Source organism: Lichenostomus cassidix, chromosome 18 (genome assembly GCF_008360975.1).
Source record: "Lichenostomus cassidix isolate B80296 chromosome 18, HeHo_3.0, whole genome shotgun sequence".
NCBI lineage: Eukaryota > Metazoa > Chordata > Aves > Passeriformes > Meliphagidae > Lichenostomus > Lichenostomus cassidix.
The window spans coordinates 5307257-5326353 of NC_139498.1; the positions used below are offsets into that span (position 1 = coordinate 5307257).

General features: G+C 42.1%; 2 long non-coding RNA genes across 2 annotated transcripts in view; one reads left to right on the top strand and one right to left on the bottom strand.

Annotated features, from left to right (window-relative positions):
• The window catches only part of LOC146429507 (uncharacterized), a 26913-nt gene extending 16660 nt beyond the window's left edge, over positions 1-10253 (bottom strand). The window contains exon 1 of the long non-coding RNA XR_014855583.1: positions 10171-10253. This is a non-coding gene — a long non-coding RNA (uncharacterized LOC146429507). The remainder of the gene's footprint in view (positions 1-10170) is intronic.
• LOC146429508 (uncharacterized) lies at positions 8427-13916 on the top strand. Its single transcript, XR_014855584.1, has 3 exons — positions 8427-8487; positions 9582-9700; positions 13127-13916. It is a non-coding gene; the product is annotated as an uncharacterized LOC146429508 (long non-coding RNA).
• The last annotated feature ends 5181 nt before the right edge of the window (positions 13917-19097 follow it).

Here is a 19097-nt window from a genome sequence, read left to right on the forward strand (position 1 = left end):
GGAGCCCAGAACCATCCTGAGCCCCAGCTAGCTCCCTGCACAGCAGCCAAGTCTCTGATTAAGGAATTCCTTGAAAAACAACCTGGGGAGGCTGTTTCATCCCCTAAAGCTTGATTTTGTCCCAGCTAAAGCATAGAACTTCTTACAGCAGCCAGGACTCAGATCCACTGGCCAAAAGAGTGGCAGCAAGGGTGGGCTATAAACACCTTCCACACATCCTTGCAGAGTAGTCTCTTCCCTCCAGACTGGAGCTTCTTCCCTCAAGTTCTCTAGTTCTTGTTCTAGCTCTAGTTCTTCAGGAAAACAATCCTAAAAGTTCCCTGAGAGGCTGAGCAGCTCCCCAGCCCAACAGCAGCAATTCCTGCTCCTCTCCCAGCATTGGGATGCACTAACAAGAGAAGGCAAAGGAAATCTTCCCCTCCTCTGCCCAGTCCCTCCCTCCCCTAAGGGAACACAAATCCACAAACCACAGAGCAAATCAAGCTGATCTCTTCCATCAAAGCCCTATTCAGAAAGGTTCCCTCAGGTTCAAGAAAACCGAGGGCTCCAGGTTAAAAATCATAATTAAAACCAAGCCTTGGAGGCTGTGGGTGGCTGGAATCAGAGCACACAGCCTCAAACCTCACACTTGTTTTCTCCCCAAGGAATGGAGATCTTGGAATGATATCTCAGCCTTTTGTCACTCAAACATCAAGGGGGCAATGGCACAGAGACACCTTGGCCAATCCTCAGCCCCAAAACCAACAGGGACAGAGGATTTACCCCATAGGAGTGATGGACATTAATAATTCCAACAATGAACATTGTTTAAAAGAGATAATACAAAGATCTCCCTCTGGGGGAACCACACAAATCACAAACTGGCTCTCAAGGACATTCAAAACGCAACAACAAAACTTGTATTGAAGAAGGACAAGCACTAGAGTGGGATTAACAAGAGCTTTGACATGTGATGTGATCCAAAATCAACATGAGCAGCAGGAATAGTAAAAGAAATCCTGAATACTCTGGTCCAGTTTTTCCTTTCATTTCCAGAGGTCCAGAAACAGAAGGAGAGAGACTTTCCTTCTAGATCCATCCCCCAGGTCTGACCTTTGAGGCATTAGAAAGAGTTAATTCCATTTTGTGTATGATTTCCTTGGAAGTTTTATTCCCTTCTTGTAGAAGTCAAACCAGCAGCTCAGCACAATTCCAGGGATTATTGGGATGCAGGACAAGCTGTTCATCCTGCAAGGCTGACCACTGAGGTGGTTATTCAAGAACTGCACATTCCCACCCACCCCAGCTGCAGAGAGAACCAAAGCAAGACAATTATTTATTATTAATTTAGTTTGAAGAGGAAACAGAAGTTAAACACCTTTCCTAATGAACTTCCAGTGTTCTGTCAGTGATGTTTGCTGCTGTTACTGATAACACATCCCATCAAACAAAACATTTATTTTAATTGGCTCCTTATGTGTGTGATCAGTTTGTTTCTGCAGATCTCTGACACATCCACGTGAGACAAAAACTGCAATGCCTGAAAGCCATGTTACTGGAAATTGCCAAAAGTGACAATGTTTTCATGAAATTACTTAAATTACTTTTTTCCTCCTGATTACAGAACCTGTAATACCACCTGACAGCATTCTCTTTGATCAGCTCTTTGACTGCCACAAGTTCATCTCAGTTCAAACTCAGTATTGGTGTAAGATAAAGTTTATGCTGAATTTGGTTGCCTAGTTTAAATAAACTGTATTAAGTTTCAAAGAACAGGGCTGGTACCTACTTCACTTACAGAGCCCAGCAGTAATTAAAACGTTTTTCATCTCAGATATAAATCTCTTTATAAAAAGAATAAACACTATTTTTAAAATACAAATCAGCACACCTGGAGCTTACATGTTCTCAGAGGCATGGCTGATCAATGTCTAACATGGTGAAAATAAAACATTACATGTATTTTCCACCAGAGTTAAAAATTCAGAGCACAGAACTGTGAAGCTGTGATACAGCAGGCAAAATGAGAAAGAACAAACAGTGCAATCAGAAATGCCAGCAGAAATAAGAAATAAAAGTGACATGAAAAAGAAATAGAAGAAAAATAATGAACTTCCTCTATAATCAGGCTCAGTTTCTAGTCCCCACCTCTTTTTTTTTTTTGCCCTGACAGACCTGAGTTTGGGGCACCACATCCCTCACCCCATCCCTGGCACTGCCTCAAACAGCATTTGCTAAATGGTGATCAATGTGCAAAGGGGTCTGGGTGGATTTTTCATTATGGGATTACTCCTGGTGGCACAATATTATCTCAGATACTCCAAAGAGCCACAAAAGGATCATTATTCCTTAATGCCAAATGAAAACAAAAACTCCCAACAAACAAAACCAAAAAAGGCTTCACCAAAATTTCTCTAAAAGGGTATAATAGCTTCCCTTTGGTCTGAGGAGGAAAATAAACCCAAAACAACAGCACAAGAACCAAACCCACAAACCACATAATGGGGAAAGGGAAATGGTTGGGTTTGGGTTCTTTTTTTTTTTCCTGTTTTTACATCATGCAATATCCTGACTGCCACCAGAATATTTTTCAAAGGAAAAACAAGTGGTTTTCTAAATTTCATTCAGATGAGCAGGAAAAAGACGAGTGCCATCATGTGGCACCAAAGAGTGTAAAATTAGTGTTTATTTTCTCTAAATGCATTGCATTATTAAATGCATACACATAGCAGAAAAAGCTTATAATTAAAAAAATCTGTATCTACCAGAAATCCTTTGAACTTACAAAGTCAATCAAATTTCAGAAGCATCAGCCCCCAATTAATTCAGTGTAACCCTCTTTAAATAATACTACATTAAAGATAAAGAGACACAACTGAGAATTTCTGATGCATCATTATTTAATGAAAAATATTAACAGCTCATGAAAGGTACATGAATTAGGAAGGAAAAATGAAATTGATGACTGGAAGGAATAAAACCAACTGTGTGGGGACAATCTGAATGGAGAAGGAGTAACCTGTACTCAAAGAGAAACTGCTTCACTGGTCAGCTGTGCAGCACTGAAAATAAAATAATAACAACTGAAGTGCATCACAATTCTATGCCCACAAAACATGAGGGGATGCTGCTTGAGAGAAGAATCCAAAGTTCTGATGGGAGATGTCAATCAAGGGAGATGCCTCAAAATCACTTTATTAAACATGAAAGCTGAAAATATTATACAGAAGGGGGGGGAAAAAAAAAAGTCTACCAGGGTTTTATCAGCTTTTATATCCCAAGACTCCTCAAACCTGCAGGAGGAGGTTCTTCCTGTTTAATGAGCATAATGAGGAAGGTTACAGGGTCAAATTGGCTCTTTGCAGGACTAGGATGTGCCTCACTAGAAAAAAAAATTAATTTCCATCAGTGCTGCCCACACACACTAATAACTACTTTAAATGTAGTTATCAACCCCCTAAAATCTACATTTTTCTAAATCTAAATCTAATTTTTCTAAAAAAAAATAGAATATTTTGTTTAATCACCAGCCATTTCTTACCAGCTGATAGCACCCACTGTGCCTTGTATCATATTGCTTATTAAAAAAAAAAAAAAACCAAAACTCAAGGGAAAACTATCACTTCAAAATTCAACATCTTGGCCCTGCTAATGCTCATCTCCAATCAGCTCCTCCAGCCCCAGGCAGGTGCACAGCAGCAGCAGAGCCTGGCCCTGTGGCAATGGGGAATTCCCTTGGTTTTCTCCCAAATTCATCCCTATCCTGTGCATCCCCAGCACCTCCAGCGCCAGACCCACAGATTTGTGTTCTGTGAGAATTAGAGAAATGCTGAAAATAACTATGGAGAGTTTCCTGTGGCTCTGGAGATGGATAATCTGAAAACACCAACTCCCCTCAGAAGCAGCAGGAACCCAGAGCCTGAACTGGGAATGAACCCCCAGCTGCTTTTGTGGGCAACATGTGGCATTTCCAACAAGATTACTCCATATAAACATAAGAAATAGGGATTTGCAGTTCCTACTTCTCCTTCTGCCTCTCACAGAAATACTTTAAATAAGCCTCCCCAGCTTCTCTCGGGTTCAGTTTGGGAAGCTGAGACATGCTGGATGAGAAACATTACAGAAATGTAATGTAATCCCACTCTATCACCAGAATGTTTCAGCATAAAGGGCTATCTTCTCCCTGAAGATTTTTATCCAAAAGGACAACAATCCAGCAGCAGTGTTGAACAGGTGTCTCTCTAGATACAAAAAGCCCAAGTTGATTATGTGCATAACTATGAGCAATTCTAACTCTGAACAGACTTCAAATGATGCAAATTCAACACTGTATTTTCCCAAGTTAAAAAAACAACCACGTTACAAATTTATTTTCAGGGTTTTTTACCTCTACTGCTCCAGATCAGCTTTGTATTCCTAGCCTTGTGGAGCAGGAGGCTGAAGACATTGCAGCACTTTGCCCAGCATTGGAAGACACTTGTAGTGATAAAATAAATGACATTATTTAGCTGTTCCACCAACCTGTATTTACACAGGCTCTGAAAATGCCCAGGTGCACTGCCCTTTTCCAAGGCTTTATCATTATTAGTTTGTTACACCCCAGTGGTTTCAAAACCCTAACTTTTTGTTCCTGTCATATTCACTAGTTTATGATCTTTAAAAGAAAAAGGAAAGGAACTCTGCACCAACCTATAAAATATTATTTACTCAATAGGCAGATGGTTTCTTCCAAACATTCCCTACCAACCTCCCATAGCTACAAATAGAAATGATAAAGTACAAGAAACCTTCACACAACTCTTTGAAAAATGCAGCATTTCTGTGAACAATAACCACCTCCAATATCACTTTTCTTATTCCATAAAAACTTTTATTACCTTTTTTCTCTCCCTAAGAAGATGGGAAAGCTCATGTGCCACAGGCTGTGACCAGTGCATGACCATGGGGTGGCACTGGAGGCTGTACACTCAATTTCTGACTTAACCAACTAATAAAGCCAACAAATGGCATGGGAAGGGGGGGAAGAAAAAAAGTTTAAAGATTTAAATCCCAATTTGAGAGGTACTGTGCTTGCACATAAGAAATAAAGACTTCAAAGGAGACTTTCCCAACCATACAAATATCTACTTAGTACTTACAGGGTAAAAACAAAAACAACCCAAAAAACCCCAGCAAATGATGTTATCTGGACAGCTGTTCCCTGGGGGGTTTGGTCTGGAGCCCAGGGGGTACAGGCAGTGCCTGCAGACCAATTATCCATAAAAACACAGGTGAATTACCCCTGTTTTACACCCCATTCCCTCCACTCTCTGCCTGCCCATGCAGATCCCTCCAGAAGAGCTCAACGCCTCCATTCCTAACTGCAAAACTAATACCCACAGATGGAAGGTTCTATCAGAGCAGAATTGCTCTATTAGTAATAAATTAGAAGTTAAACACTTGCCAGGTCAGGGGATTTAGATGAGGAACATGAAGTTGTTTCATCAAACTAATTTCTTCATTGAGTGTGGATTCCTGTGCACTTGGAATCATTCTCTTACAGTTTTATCTTCGAGGAGTAAAAAAGATGATTGCAATGGGCTAAGGCAGGTTTACTTTCCTGGAGTTCTTCAGAATGGATATCTTGCATGATTGAGCAGAGCTTTGTTCAATTCTCAAAGCAATTTACTAGGATTGAGAACAGAACGTTTGGTAGAGCAAGTTGTTCAGTCCTGGATGATTACTTCTTATTCCAAAACAATTACAATAAAGGGAAAATGGGTTATGTTCCTGTAAAAATATGACTCTTTCCAAGTAGCAGCAGAGAAACACATGGATCCACAGCCACAGCCCACTAAAGAAAACAGACTCAGTCCATATCCTGCCAAAAAGTGCATAATTAAAACTCATGGCCTTCTTCATTTTTAATCATTTCAGAAGAGCTGTATAAAGTAGGATATATCCCCCCAGCAGCCAGAAATGTGATTTTTTCCCCATTGTGTGTTATTAATTCCAGTTCCATGCAGGTTGGGAGGAGCTGGAGCAAGTCTGAACCACAACACAAGCAGAGCAAGGCTATTGCTTGGGACTGAACCTGGGATTATTGGCTCACAGGAAATGAAAAGCCATTGCTTTGCCCTGCACTTGTTCCATTGACAAGGGACTTTCTCCCAGCTCTGGAAATAGGAACTTTTAATTGCAAAGCTCTGGGCTGTGCTCCTCACACCACTGCATAGCATTTACTCTCTGGAACTGCAAGTGGGGGAAGGAAAGCAGCTTCAATTTTCAGAGGTTTCTGCAACTGTAAGTGAAGCCTATTTGGAAAATTGAGACCTCATCAGCTTCTGTCTGAGGAGGGAAAGCGGGGGATAAATTCATTTCAAGTCTGTGATAAGGTTATTGAGTGAAATGAAATACAATAAAAATCATTTAGCAGCCAGAGAAAACGTAAAAAGAGACAGAGGTTTGAACTCTCAGGCTCTTCATTCAGGCAGTCAAATAGTCAGCAGTGTTAGCCTTCACAGAAATAGCTTGCTTTGAAACATCTACTGAGCCAACAGCACATTATTCAGACGTGGCCAAGTCACATCAGCAACAACCAAATCCTAAAATGATGTATGTTCTGCATCACAGTTCATCCAACCCCTGGAGCCCACAGTGCCCCACATGTCCCCAACACTTGGGACAACATAGGGAAAGTGAGACCCAAAAGAAAAAAATATCAACCAGATGTTTGTGGACTCACAAGGCTCAAGGAGAACTAGAGAACCCAAGGATTTGCTAACAGGTCCTTTCAGTGGAAATCATTTGCACCTGGCAGCAGGATGACAAACAAGCTTGGGGAAGATAATTTTATTTTTCCCTCTTTCACAGAGTTCTTCTGCATAAAAGTCTCTTCAACAGAGCTTGACTCATCCCTACCTACACCTTCACCCCAAAGTGCCTCATGCCAAACCACTGAGGGGCACTGGCTGCTCTCAAGGCTTCATAAAAATACCGAGTGCTTGCAAAAATCACTTTTCCAAAAGACAAAGGGCCACATTCCTTGACCTTCACAGCGCACAGACGTAAATGACAACAAAGTGCAAGAGAAAGTACCAGGGACAGAAAAAAAAAAAAGAAAAGGAGCAAAATCTGAGGATAAATGGATATTTTAACATCTGTGTTCCTCTCTCATTTACATCTCTGGGCAAAGACAGCCAGCACTGCAGCTAATTAGCGCTAAATCTGGTGGGCAATTTCTGGATGATGAGCATACCTGTCTATAAAGAACAAAATGAGACCAACAGCTTATTTTGCAGAGAAGAATGAGCAGCCATCAGGTGGTGATTGTTTTCTGTCCATGAACCACAAACTGCCTCAGAGAACTAAAAATATTCATTGCCCATGCCTTGCTTTACCTCCTGAGCCAGGTTTGGACTACTTGCCCCACCTTGATGCGCCCAGCCCAGCACTAAACCCACACTTGGCAAGCCAGGAAAAATTGCAGATCAGTGCTTATAGCAATATTCCAGCTTTACAGTGGCTTTCCCTCTCAGGTAGATAGATGTTTTATATAAATTAATTAGGTACAGTCGAGGTGCTGCTGGTTGAATATGAAACACCTGCCTTTGCTGCCCATTTGTTCCAGGAGCACTCTGAAATGCCAGGCTGCTGCAGATTTTATGCCAGCCATGTACAAAAACAATTACTTGCAAATGAAGCTGACATCATCTGCCCTCCTGTGCTGGAGCCGTTCATCAGATGTCTTACCTCTGCCATGTAGCACTTGATTCTCTCTGAATTAATCTGCTGGGTCATGAAACCTGCTCATTTTAAGTTTTTAGAAGATTGTTACAGTTTTTTAACCCTCTTTCATACTCTTCAGATGACTCTAGCCTCTCACTCAAGGCTAAACAGGAGAATAGATTCATTTGCCACCTCAGAATGAAAAACAAAGTTGAAGAAAATGGGTTTATTTTTAGAAAAATGTAACCTTGCAAACTTTTTTTTGGCAGACATGGTTTTGCTTTGTGATTGCCTGCAGCAAGGGGGCTCTGGTCTGGGGCTGGACTCGTGGATTCCCTCTTCATACACAGTAAAATTATACAGGGGAGAGGAATTCAGGGGAGAAACTGCAAATGGATTTAGGTCTCTGTGCATCCCAACAAGAGAAGCCCCAGGTGAAACACAAAAGGGTGAAATGCAGCCATGGAACAGTCCTTGGGGAAGCTCCTTTCCCCAGCTGAGCTCTCCCACCCCTTCCTGGAAGGATCCATCACTTCTGCCCTCCCACCTGCAGCACCATGACAAAATCAAATTTTGCCTGAACACTGGAAAGACCTGGACACAGCCCTTGTTCATATGTGCATGCCACGGTTTACTTTTAGGATTTCTAAAAACATTCCAAGCTCTGTGCCATCACAAAAACCAACGCCAAGGGACATCACAGGGGTGTGTTCAGGGGAACAGACTGTTCAGTCTTTCCCTCTTTCCCAGCAGCAGCACATGAGGTTATTAAAGATTTACCACTTCTAGCTCCAGTCCCAGGTTACAATTAACATCCTGAGCCCTACGAGCTTCTCAAAAGCTATAAATTTTACCTGGGGTGCAGAAACCTACTCCTTGCTTTATCCCACTTGGCCTAGTTAAATTAAAAAGGAAGAAGGGAGGTTGGAAAGTAAAGATGTAGGGGGGAAAATATAGAATTTATCACGCTGAAAAGGCTTTAGCCCTGCAAATGAGTTTTCTGCAGCAGCTCTCAGGAATGGCAGAGGTAGCTCCCCTGGGCTGGGCTGCTGGACCAGGAAATCCCAACAGCCCAATTCCACAGGAGCTGCAGACAGGAGCAAAATTCTGTCTAACAACTACATCCCCCTCCCCACTTTTTTTAAAATCCATATTTTCATTCAGCTGGATAAAGATTTATTAGAATGAGAATCCTTCTGCTTGAGCAGGAAAACAGGAAAGGGAAAACAATAAATAAATGTCCCATATCAGAGCTGTGTGTTTTTACATATTATTAGACAAGGAGAACATATGAAGCATTTAAATTTTGATCTGAACCTCCTAGAACATCTTGTTCTCTGGGGTAGCAGAGTTCAGCACAGAGAACACTTCCCCACACCAACTACTCTGCATATGGCTCTTCTGAGTAAGAGCACCAGAAGGCTCTTTTTATAAAAATTCTGCCTTTTTTTCTTTTCAGCTGAAATTTTATCAGACATTTACACATAAAACCACAATGCTCTTTCACAGAGCTATGACAAGCTTTCCTCTGACAAAGTAAGAGGCCTTTTTTTCATGCTTACAAACCATCCCCTGCTCTTTTAGGTTTAGAGGAACCACCTCAGCAAAAGTATTACCAGGGAGAATTGCAGTTGGGTGCAATCCTAAACTGGAGAGGCAGCAGGGCTAAAAGCAGGTTCCAGGATAGCTGGGTGCATGCAGAGAGTCCAAATTCAACACTTGGAGCACCCCAAAAATCCCTGGCACACATGAACTCAGAGCAGGACTAATCAGGAAACTGATTTCAGGGGTTTTGAATATTCAGCATTGAGGACTCATAAACTTCATGGTCACAGCAATATATGAAGGTTGTTTTGTTTTTCAGATTTTTTTTTTTTTTACTTTTGTGAGCACAGATTAATGATGAGCAAACAAGGGTTTTGTCAGAGCCTGTGGAAAGCTGCTCAGGGCACAGAGGAGGTGGCACAGAAGCTCAGCAGCTGCTCCCTCCCAAACTGAAGCCCACAGTGTCCTAGTGACTCAAAACCATGAGTGGGGAAACAAGAATTAAGGAAAACAGAACAAAACAGGTAGGCAGACTCCCGTCCTGGCAGGAGCTCCTTTTGGCCTAGAAACCCAAAACTTTCCTGTTGGAAATCTGGGAATGCAAACATAGCTCCCAGGAAAGGGCTCCTGCCTCACTCCATGCCTGAGCAGCCAGTTCTTGTGATAGCAGCAATAATATTGTACTCCAGAAAATTCACCATGTTCATCTGAACTCTTGCATCCTTAAGGCTTCAAGGAAAGCCATTTAAATTCCCTTGGGGAATGCCCTTCTCCAGAACTAAGTTATCAGAACACCAAAACTTCTAGAGAAACAACTGCTCAGAGTTAGCTGGAACTTCAGCTCTGAGCTGCACCAAAGCACATGATCAACATCAACACAGACCAACAGGCAGAGCTTCGACCTCCAGGAAAACTAATAAATTGTAGGGAAACTCTTACCTGCCCTCACAAATCCAGCCACAGCTTGGCCTGAGATGACTGTGGAGCCTCTAGCTCTGCTCTGAGCCTGCTGGAGGTCCCTGCAGCAAAGCTACTCCATCCTATCCCCTCTTATCCCCTCTTATTCCATCCCACACCTGCTGCCCCAGCTGTGTCCTGTTAACCTGGGACCTTGCCAGCCCTAACCAGCTCCACCAGCCTTGCTCCAGCACAAATCCAGCTGTGTGGCCATTTCCAAAATCCCTTCCTGTATTTTTTTAAAGGGCTTGCTGAGTCAATGCTTCATTTGCAAGGCTTGGAGGTGAATAATTGGTGTTATGAAGGTCTGAAGTGTTTAAGTCCATGGATACCCCACTCAGGGAGACAGAAGGAATGAAGCCCAGGCCCTCTGTTAGCACATGTGATTCAGATTCACTCCAGCCAGAGCACAGGTGTTCAGCATCTCCAAAATCAAGGGTTTCTGCAGTCTGACCCCATAAACTTTCACCCAACCAGAAGCACCTGACATAGCCAGCTGATATATTTTGTTGGGCAAAATCTTCAGAATAAGTAATAAGTACATATGATTAATGAAATGCAGAACTCCTTAAAGTGCTATTAATACTCCCATGTATTCATGAAATTGAATGATGTAAATGAACATATAGATCTGAATTCTTCAGAGTGATCTCACTTCTACTGCATGTGTGCAAGCATATGCTCTGGCAATTAATGATGTTTTTAAGTGCTGTGGTACTACTCTGTGCAGGGACTAGCACTTGATATTGATGAAGTCTCAAGTAATTTTGCCTAATAAAGTTAATGAAGTATATTCTGCTAGCTGGAGCACATCAATCTCTTCCCTTCCATCACAACATATATCAATTCATTGCCATAAAAATTTACTAAACTCAATTTTTGCAAGCTTTTTGTCTCTAGCTCTCCTTACTAGGCTGATCTCTGGAGCTGGCATGGCCACTCCTAAAGCAAATTGTGTCTGTGAGTGGGATTGTCACATACTGCACAGAAAACGTGTGCTCTGTGTCCTTGAGAGCAAAGGATCATTTGCTATCAAAGTGCAGGAAAACGATGAAGGCAGTAAATTAATGAAGCAATGCCATCCTCATCAGGAACATCACCTAACTGGAGAGAAGCCCCATTAAAGCCACTGCTTAGCTCTGCACAGCTTTAAGGCTGTTAGGAGTGGTAACAGCAATTACCTGCCTGGTGTTTTTGGATTAAGGGAGCTGGCTGAGCTGGAGACTTCCTGCAGCCTTCTCTGAGTCTGCCTGAAAGCCCAGAAGAGGTTCCCAGAGGACAGACTAGGGAAAGGGCAGGAAAACTTATGATTTTGGGAGTTCCTTAAAGCACCAGCCTGGAGCAGCCTTAGGTCATGCTGCTTTTACTGAAACAGGAGCTGGACACCCCCAGGACCACCCCTGACCTGTGGGAGCAGCTCTCACTGATTATCACAGTTATATACTGAATATATCCCTGATATAATGATGTTCAGACACAGCCAGTGCCTGGAAATCTTGCTGTCTATGAGCAGGAGAAGAAAAATGAGGTTTCCCCTCTCCTTGAGCATCTTCCCCACACTGAACTGCAACCCTGAGGTGCATCACCAGTGGAGCATTAACCTTCTCCTTGCCCACAGCCTTTTGCCAGTCCTCCTGCAGCCTCCTTGCACAGAAAAGCATCCAAATACCATCCCCTGCATGTGAGCAGGATGAAGAAGCTGTGTCACAGCAGCAGCAGGGCTGTGTGTCCTCATGAGGAGAGCCTGACCTGACTGCCAGCAGCAGAGAGGGGCTAGCAGGGCTTCCCCTTCCTGCAGAGCCCTCCAGCACAAACCTGTTCATTACTGGAATTTAAAGCTGGTAAAACCTTCCAGAGCTGGGGAAGTGGGATAGCAGAGGCTTCACCTGTTCATTAATTTATCATGAGTGCTTCACCTTCATTTGTTCTTGGCGATGTTTTGCATAAGCACACACAGGTTTCTGAGCTGAAAACACGCTGGAAAATGTTGGGTTTACTCTATGCAAGTAAAATACCAAATCAGCTACGCCAGCTTCAGAGCTTCACATCCCTTCACAGCTCAAACACCCACTCATTTATTATTCTATTTGGAAAATCTTGCATGGCACTCAGACTTTCTCCCTCTGGGGGAAATCAGCATATGGCAAAGGCAGGAGCAGAGCAGTAAACGCATTCAAGTGAAGTCCTGTTCCACTGGTTTAATTGCTCTGAGGTGAAGACATGCTTTGCTGGAGGATCAGCTTGCTGGAGGATATGTTCAAACAAATCAGGGAGTGACAATGGCTAATTTTAAGTGCAAGTTCCAGAGGTATCACTGAGCTTCTTCCTGGATGGAGCTGGGACTGTAATGAGACACTTATTTGCCTCCACATCCCAAATTCAGGGAAGCAATCCACCATTAATTAATTATTTTAGCAATAGCTCCAATGCAGACTGCATGTTACATTTTTTTATTCAAATTATCATCTGAGTCTTGCAGCCTGCAGAAATCAGATTAAAATTCCCTTAGATGGTTTCTTCTAGACTTTTTTTTTTTGCCAGCTGCTGGGTGATCTTTCTACTCTTGTGAATGTCACAGCCCCTAATTATCAGACCTACCCCTCAGATCACTGGAATTCACTTCATTGACAGGGAACCAGACAGATAATATAAAAGATAGTCTCCTTCAGGCTTTGTGTACAAATTTGCTGCTCAGAGATTTGGGGAGAAGTTTCTTCCTTCTCTCAAAGGCTTTATTTAATGTGTCTCATACAGAGTGAAGACAGATGGTTACAAAGTGTTTAGGACCTTAGAAAAAAGCTCAGTTCAAAGCAGCTCAGCATTGTTAGACAGGCAGAGAGCAGAATATTTATTTAGTTCAAAACAAAGGTAGCTATTTCTACACGGCCCTTACTATGTAAAATTTTAGACGATTTTGTTGCATTCCTTTTCCCCACAGGACTCTCCTCCCCGTTCCTGGCTTGCAATTTTATTTGCACCCACAAAGAACCTACGAATCTTCCTTTGAGACTGAATTTTCTGCAGCAAACTGAACTTTTGTGAGATGAGCATCTTTGCAGAAACCTGCCAGAGCTGACAGATTAGTAGGAAATACCGATACAGATGTCAGTTCCCACAGAACCAGCATTCTTCACAAAAATCTCATCAGCACAGTCACTTTTAAGTATCTGGGGAAGAAGAACAGATTGGAGAATCAATGAAATAACTTCAGTATCATCCAAGAACTGCAAATCAGGGGAGAAGGAAATAGCAGGCGTGCATGCAAGAGCAGAACAAGGCACAGCCTTCAGAGAGACAAGCCAATCTAGTGGTTCTTTTTAAAAAAAGTGACAGGAAATCAAGAAAATAAGCTGAAATTCCCATTTCTGGCTCATTTCAGGTAATTCATTCCACCTTTGAGATGAGCCTAGTATTACTTACTATGTACCATAATTAAATTACATCCTTGCTTTATAGCAAAGCCCTTCTGCAGGTACAGATGATAAAATCCAACAGCACAGGACCACTTTCACTTTGCCCTGCTGGGCTCCAGGACCCTGACTGGATTTAGGTACAGCCTTCACCTGAAGGCTACCAAATGGCCATTGCATTCGTGGACATTGAAAGTTTTTTCGAGTTTTAAGCAAAGCACTTCTCAGATCACAGCCATCTGTGCCTTTGTTTGTCTGTGCCTATCCTGAGTTTTGTGCCAACACCTTGAGGAATGTGAGCAGCACGGATTCAGCTTCACAACCATCTGAGGGGAGAAGTTTGAAGCTGCAGCATTTTTTTTTTTTCGAAAAAGTAAGTAAAATACATAATCCCCATCCTGCAGTAGCTTGGTTTATAGTCCTGAATTTCAAACAGGTTTTAAAATCTCCAAGAGCTTAGAGTAACCCCAAAGTTACATATGTCTGTTTGGGAAGTTTAAGTGCAAAATGTAAAACTTTTGATTGACCTCCATTAAAATCTGTGCATTGCTGAATTCCTCAGTATCTTTAGAGTAATGCATTTGCTATCAGGGCTGATGTCACACATCACTTAAACCAGGAATGAGAGTCCCCAAAAAAAAGGGCTTTTCCACTCAGATGGAAACAGCATTTAATCTTGGCTTTTTCTGTAAGTGAAACCTGCACACTTGAGGGATCCCAAGAACAGCCTCTATTCTTTCCCACAATTATGCTTGAATAAGTAATTTCATCCACTTATAACAGGCCAAGACAAATTTGGGGCTAGAAAATCAGCATGGTTCCGTCAAACAATGTTCCTTTCTTTTCTTTTTCAGGAGAGAAAATTTTATTGGAAATTTGCTTAAATTTTGCCAAGTATCTGTCCATAATACTCCAACTTTTACAGTAATTAATGCTAATTGGCACAGAGCACTTTACTGTGTGGCTTCACCTCAGTGCAATGTAAACCAGCAGAAATTCTCCAGCACAACCTGGGCTGAGAACTGACAGCCCATGAATTCCAGTGCAGTTATTACAAACTGCTCGGGGGGCTGGCTCCACTAGACAAATTTATGCAGATGGAAGACTGGTTTGTGTTAATATAGACATAAATATTTTTATGAGCAATAATGGCTGTTCCATACAAAATTAACTCCCAGGAATTGGTCTCATATCCATGGATCCTGTGTCATTTTGCTGTGACACGTACCTGACCACTTCTCGGGTGTCCTCAATTAAATGTAACCTTGAATTTCCTCTCATCAAAGGCCTTCCCATTCATTTTCAAATTGCAATCACTTCATCTCACTGTGTAGTGCTCTTCCCTCCAGCCTTCCCTTATTGAACTGAAGCATTATGCAGCCAGGACAGCATGGTAACAACCATCCCACAGGGTAACAGATACTTGGGTTTTGTTATGAATTACTCTTGGCAGCACAAATTCAATATTCTGCAGAAGTCACACGAGGAATCTGCTCACAGGGGGCATAATTTTTATTTCTCCAATCCAGTTCATGGCTTCCAATCTGGGAAGAAACTGCTTCTTCCACAAATTGAGCTGGGTTTCTGCAGAATCTGCTCCCTGTGTGCAGAAAAAGGTAGTTTGTGTTGTAGCCCAGCCTGCTGGAGCACAGGCATGGCTGTGACTGCTGGTGACACCTTAGCCAGGCTTACCTGAAATAGAGGCTAGAAAAGGATAGGAGAATAAAAAGCAGACAAATTTATGAAAGGCCTTTAGGTACATTTAGGGCAAACAAAGCCCATTCAAGAGGCTACAACCAAAAATGGACACTGAGTCACGAGTTCTTCACATTTTATAAGTTCTGTCTATTAACATATTGAGCCTTAATTCTCCAATTACACCTTCAGCTGATGATGTCAATCACCCCAAGCTTGCTCTCCCCAGTTCACTGTTGTTTACATATTTTGGGGCTCTGAGGCAGCAAAGTGTCCCTGGATTTCCACTCAGAGGAATTGTTTTGGCTAAAGGTGCTGGGAACAGAGGTTTTTAGCATTTTATATGAAGCCCAGAACTACACCAAAGCTACAGATACATGAAAAATAGAAGCTAAAAATCCTTAAGGTATCACTGTCATGTGGAACACGTTTGTACAAATAAAGAACATTCTCCAAGGCAGGAAAATGCAGCCACAAAGTACAGAGAGAGTCACAACAATCTCTTGCTGCTGCACTGCATTCATTACAGAAGCTACAGAGGGAAAAAACCACCAAAACATGGCTTAATTAATTAATTCTTAATGCAATTCCTCCCACTGCAGCAGGGCTAATAGTTTTTCACTGAGTAACTGAAGCAATCTTATGGACAGCAGGTTCCTGAGTTTTGAGTGACTATGCAAGATTTTGAACAATTATTTTTGAATTGGAAATACTCAAAACACCTTGTCTCTTCCCTAACTTTGAAATACCTATCTAAAGCTTAAAAGAAAGATTAAAGAGGAACACAAAGCCGTTGTGCTTAAGCAGATAGAGATGTAGAGATGCTTAACATCCCAGTGTTAAACACTATACTGCGTCAGGATTTGCAGACAGAAGTAACTCATCCTTCACAGAATGGATGTGTCTTCAAAGGTCCTCAATTGAAGTTCCACTCCCCACCAGCTTCCAGCCATGGACATCTGTTAAAAACATCTCAGTGGGCTGAATTGCTTAAGTTAGTCTTAATTCAGGCAAAACTGACTGAAAATACAAGAAAATGCAAAAAAACCACCCCATGATAAATACAGATCCCTGATTTCTGGCAAGGCAGAGGGAGATCAAGAGGGAGGAACCAAAGTCAAGGCTCACCTTTCCCACCTCCCCTCTGCTTCAACCCTTCCTCCCAGCTGTTTAAGCCTAGTAAGACATTCAACCCTGAACACACCAAATGAGTCTCCCATGGCAGGAAATCTTATGTGCAAAATACAACACTCTGCAGACTCAGATCTCCATCACAATTTCAATCTGTGTTTTGAAAACCAAATCCTATTGCAGCCACTTCCAAGTGCCTGATCAGCTTGTAAGATTTCATTCAGGTTAAGGGATCTCAAAGCAATTTAATCAGATGTATAACTTGCTTGGTTTTAATAACTGGAAGACAAAACACAGGAGCAACTGCCTGTTAGTGCTCCAGGATGGGTTTGACTGTATTGCCACCTCACTGTGACACAACAGGGGACAGAAACGTCCAAGTGCCCAAGAGGTGCTTTGTTCCAGAATAAAACCATCACTGTTCCATAGTTTCAACAGAGGAAATCCAAAAAAAGAAAGAATTGTGTCATTAAGTGCTGCTGCTGCTGGTCCAAAGGAAATGCAGCACAAACACAGCAGGATTCAGAGGGAGAGGCAGTGCTGGAGTTTGGGCACCCATGAGAGCCCAGAGGGACTGCACAGACTGATTTCAGACACTCTCCAGAGGAATTCTGCATCCTCCCCAGAGACCTAACAAATCACAGCAAAAATAGGAATTCAGAGGATGACCAAAGGCCTTGCAAGACTTTGAGAAGCACCCCTAGGCAAGAAAGCAGCTCCTTGCCAAGGTGTGCCCTGCCTGTCACAGCCCCTGGGTGGGTTCAGCATATCCACAGAGAGAGAATCCAATTTGCTGTCTGATCAGCCAGCAGCTGGGAAAATCATGTAGCAGTTGAAACAGTTCCACGTGGAAGAGATTTACAGAACCATAACTTCCCAAATAATTTGGAGAGCTGCAATCTTGGATACTGAATGAGGCACAGGAGGGAAAAAATAATCATTCAGTCCTCCAAGAGTTTGCTAAACCTGCACCACAAACAGAGCTCTTGGACAGGTGCAGGGTCAAATAGCAAATTCAAGACAGACTAAGTTGCAAACCCAATAATTCTATGAAAAGCCAGTGTTATTCTAACATCTAGACAGGTTTTTTGTTCTTGGAGGTTTCCTTTCTAAGCACCAACCAGCCTAATTCTCTTTAGCTTGCAAAATCGGACAAGATCACAGCCTGGAGGGGAAAGGCTGCCGTGATAAATATTTCATGGGCTACATCAATAAAATTTATTTTGCCAAGGAGAATGGAAGGAGAGGAAAAGCAGAGAAATAATTCATTAAAAGAACTTGAGCTTAGAAGTGCTGGGGGAAAAAGCCACGCTAGGAAAAAAGGAATTAAACAGAGAGGTTTTAAATAGGTCAGAAGCTTAAGTACTCTTAACACATGGCAAACTGACAAAGAGCTGAGCTGTTCAGAATGAGAGTACTGCAGAGTGTGTACTTAATAGTAATTCACCCCTTTCCAAATAAACATCCCCAGACACACAAGTAGCAGTTTCAGCTTCTTGCCTGTCATCCAACTTTGAAGAACTCCTCAGCGCATGGAAGTGCCATTGCTCAAAACCCATTACAGAATGCAACAGGTACCTCGAGGTTTCCTTTACTCCTCAGAGCAAAAGTCTTCTCTGGTTTATATTTTGGATGGGGCAATAAGTTATGTTTCCCAGAAGGCAAGAATGAAGCAGCAAGAATTAACTTGTTTAGTACAAAGCTCAGACTTTCCTGTAGTGCTTAGAATTTCCAACTTTTATCACAGAATTCACAAAAAATAAATGTTTAATCTCTCCTTTCTTCCTGCAAATGTTTGAAGCCATTTGCAGTGATACAAGAGTAATCAGAACCTCAGATTTATGACACCGTTCCCTTTACTCCCCTGCTCCATCCAACCTGGACTTCTTGCAGCCAGAGGTCAGCCAGCTGAGCAACGAAAAACAGCAGAAATCTGTCTGGAAAATAATTCCAGGACCCAGTAATTCCCAAATTCTAATTCCAGATCTGCCAATGACTTGCTGGATGGCTGTGAATCAGTCGATTTGGGCACTTTGTTTTCAAATGGGTAAGCATAAACTGGGGAAAGAGTGGAACAGTCTGAGGACAAGTAGATTAAATGGCATTAAAACCCTTCACAGCTACTGCAGCGAGATTTGGTAACAGACAAAATGTACCCTTTTAGAAACCTTTCCTTTGAAATAATTTAATAATTTTGTGGATGAAGTCACACTACTTAAAATTAAACTTCATTTTACTTAATGATAAAATACAGGGATGATGAGAAGAAGTGAATTTTTTGGTAACCACAAACCCTCTCCCCTCAGCAGAGCTGTCTTGGGACAAACTGGTAAAACCCAGCAGCCAAATGTTCCATAAGTGATGCTGAGCTGCCCTCTAGTGAAGGCAGAAAAAACTTCCAGCACTTGGATTTCTGAAATTCAAGTCTCAGTCCCAGACAGATTCTAGCCAGATTTGTTTATAACAGAAGAATCCTACAGCTAGCATCTTAATGCAGTGTGCTTATGATTTAATTTTACTCTTCCATCCTAGGGTCTTGAGGTTTAGATTAAACACTCTACTCAATTTCACACCTCCAGAGCATATTCTGCTTTTTCCAAGATTTGTGAACTCAAATTCTCATCTCACGATGAATCACTGGCAAAGCCATTTCCAAAACCTATTATATCTGAA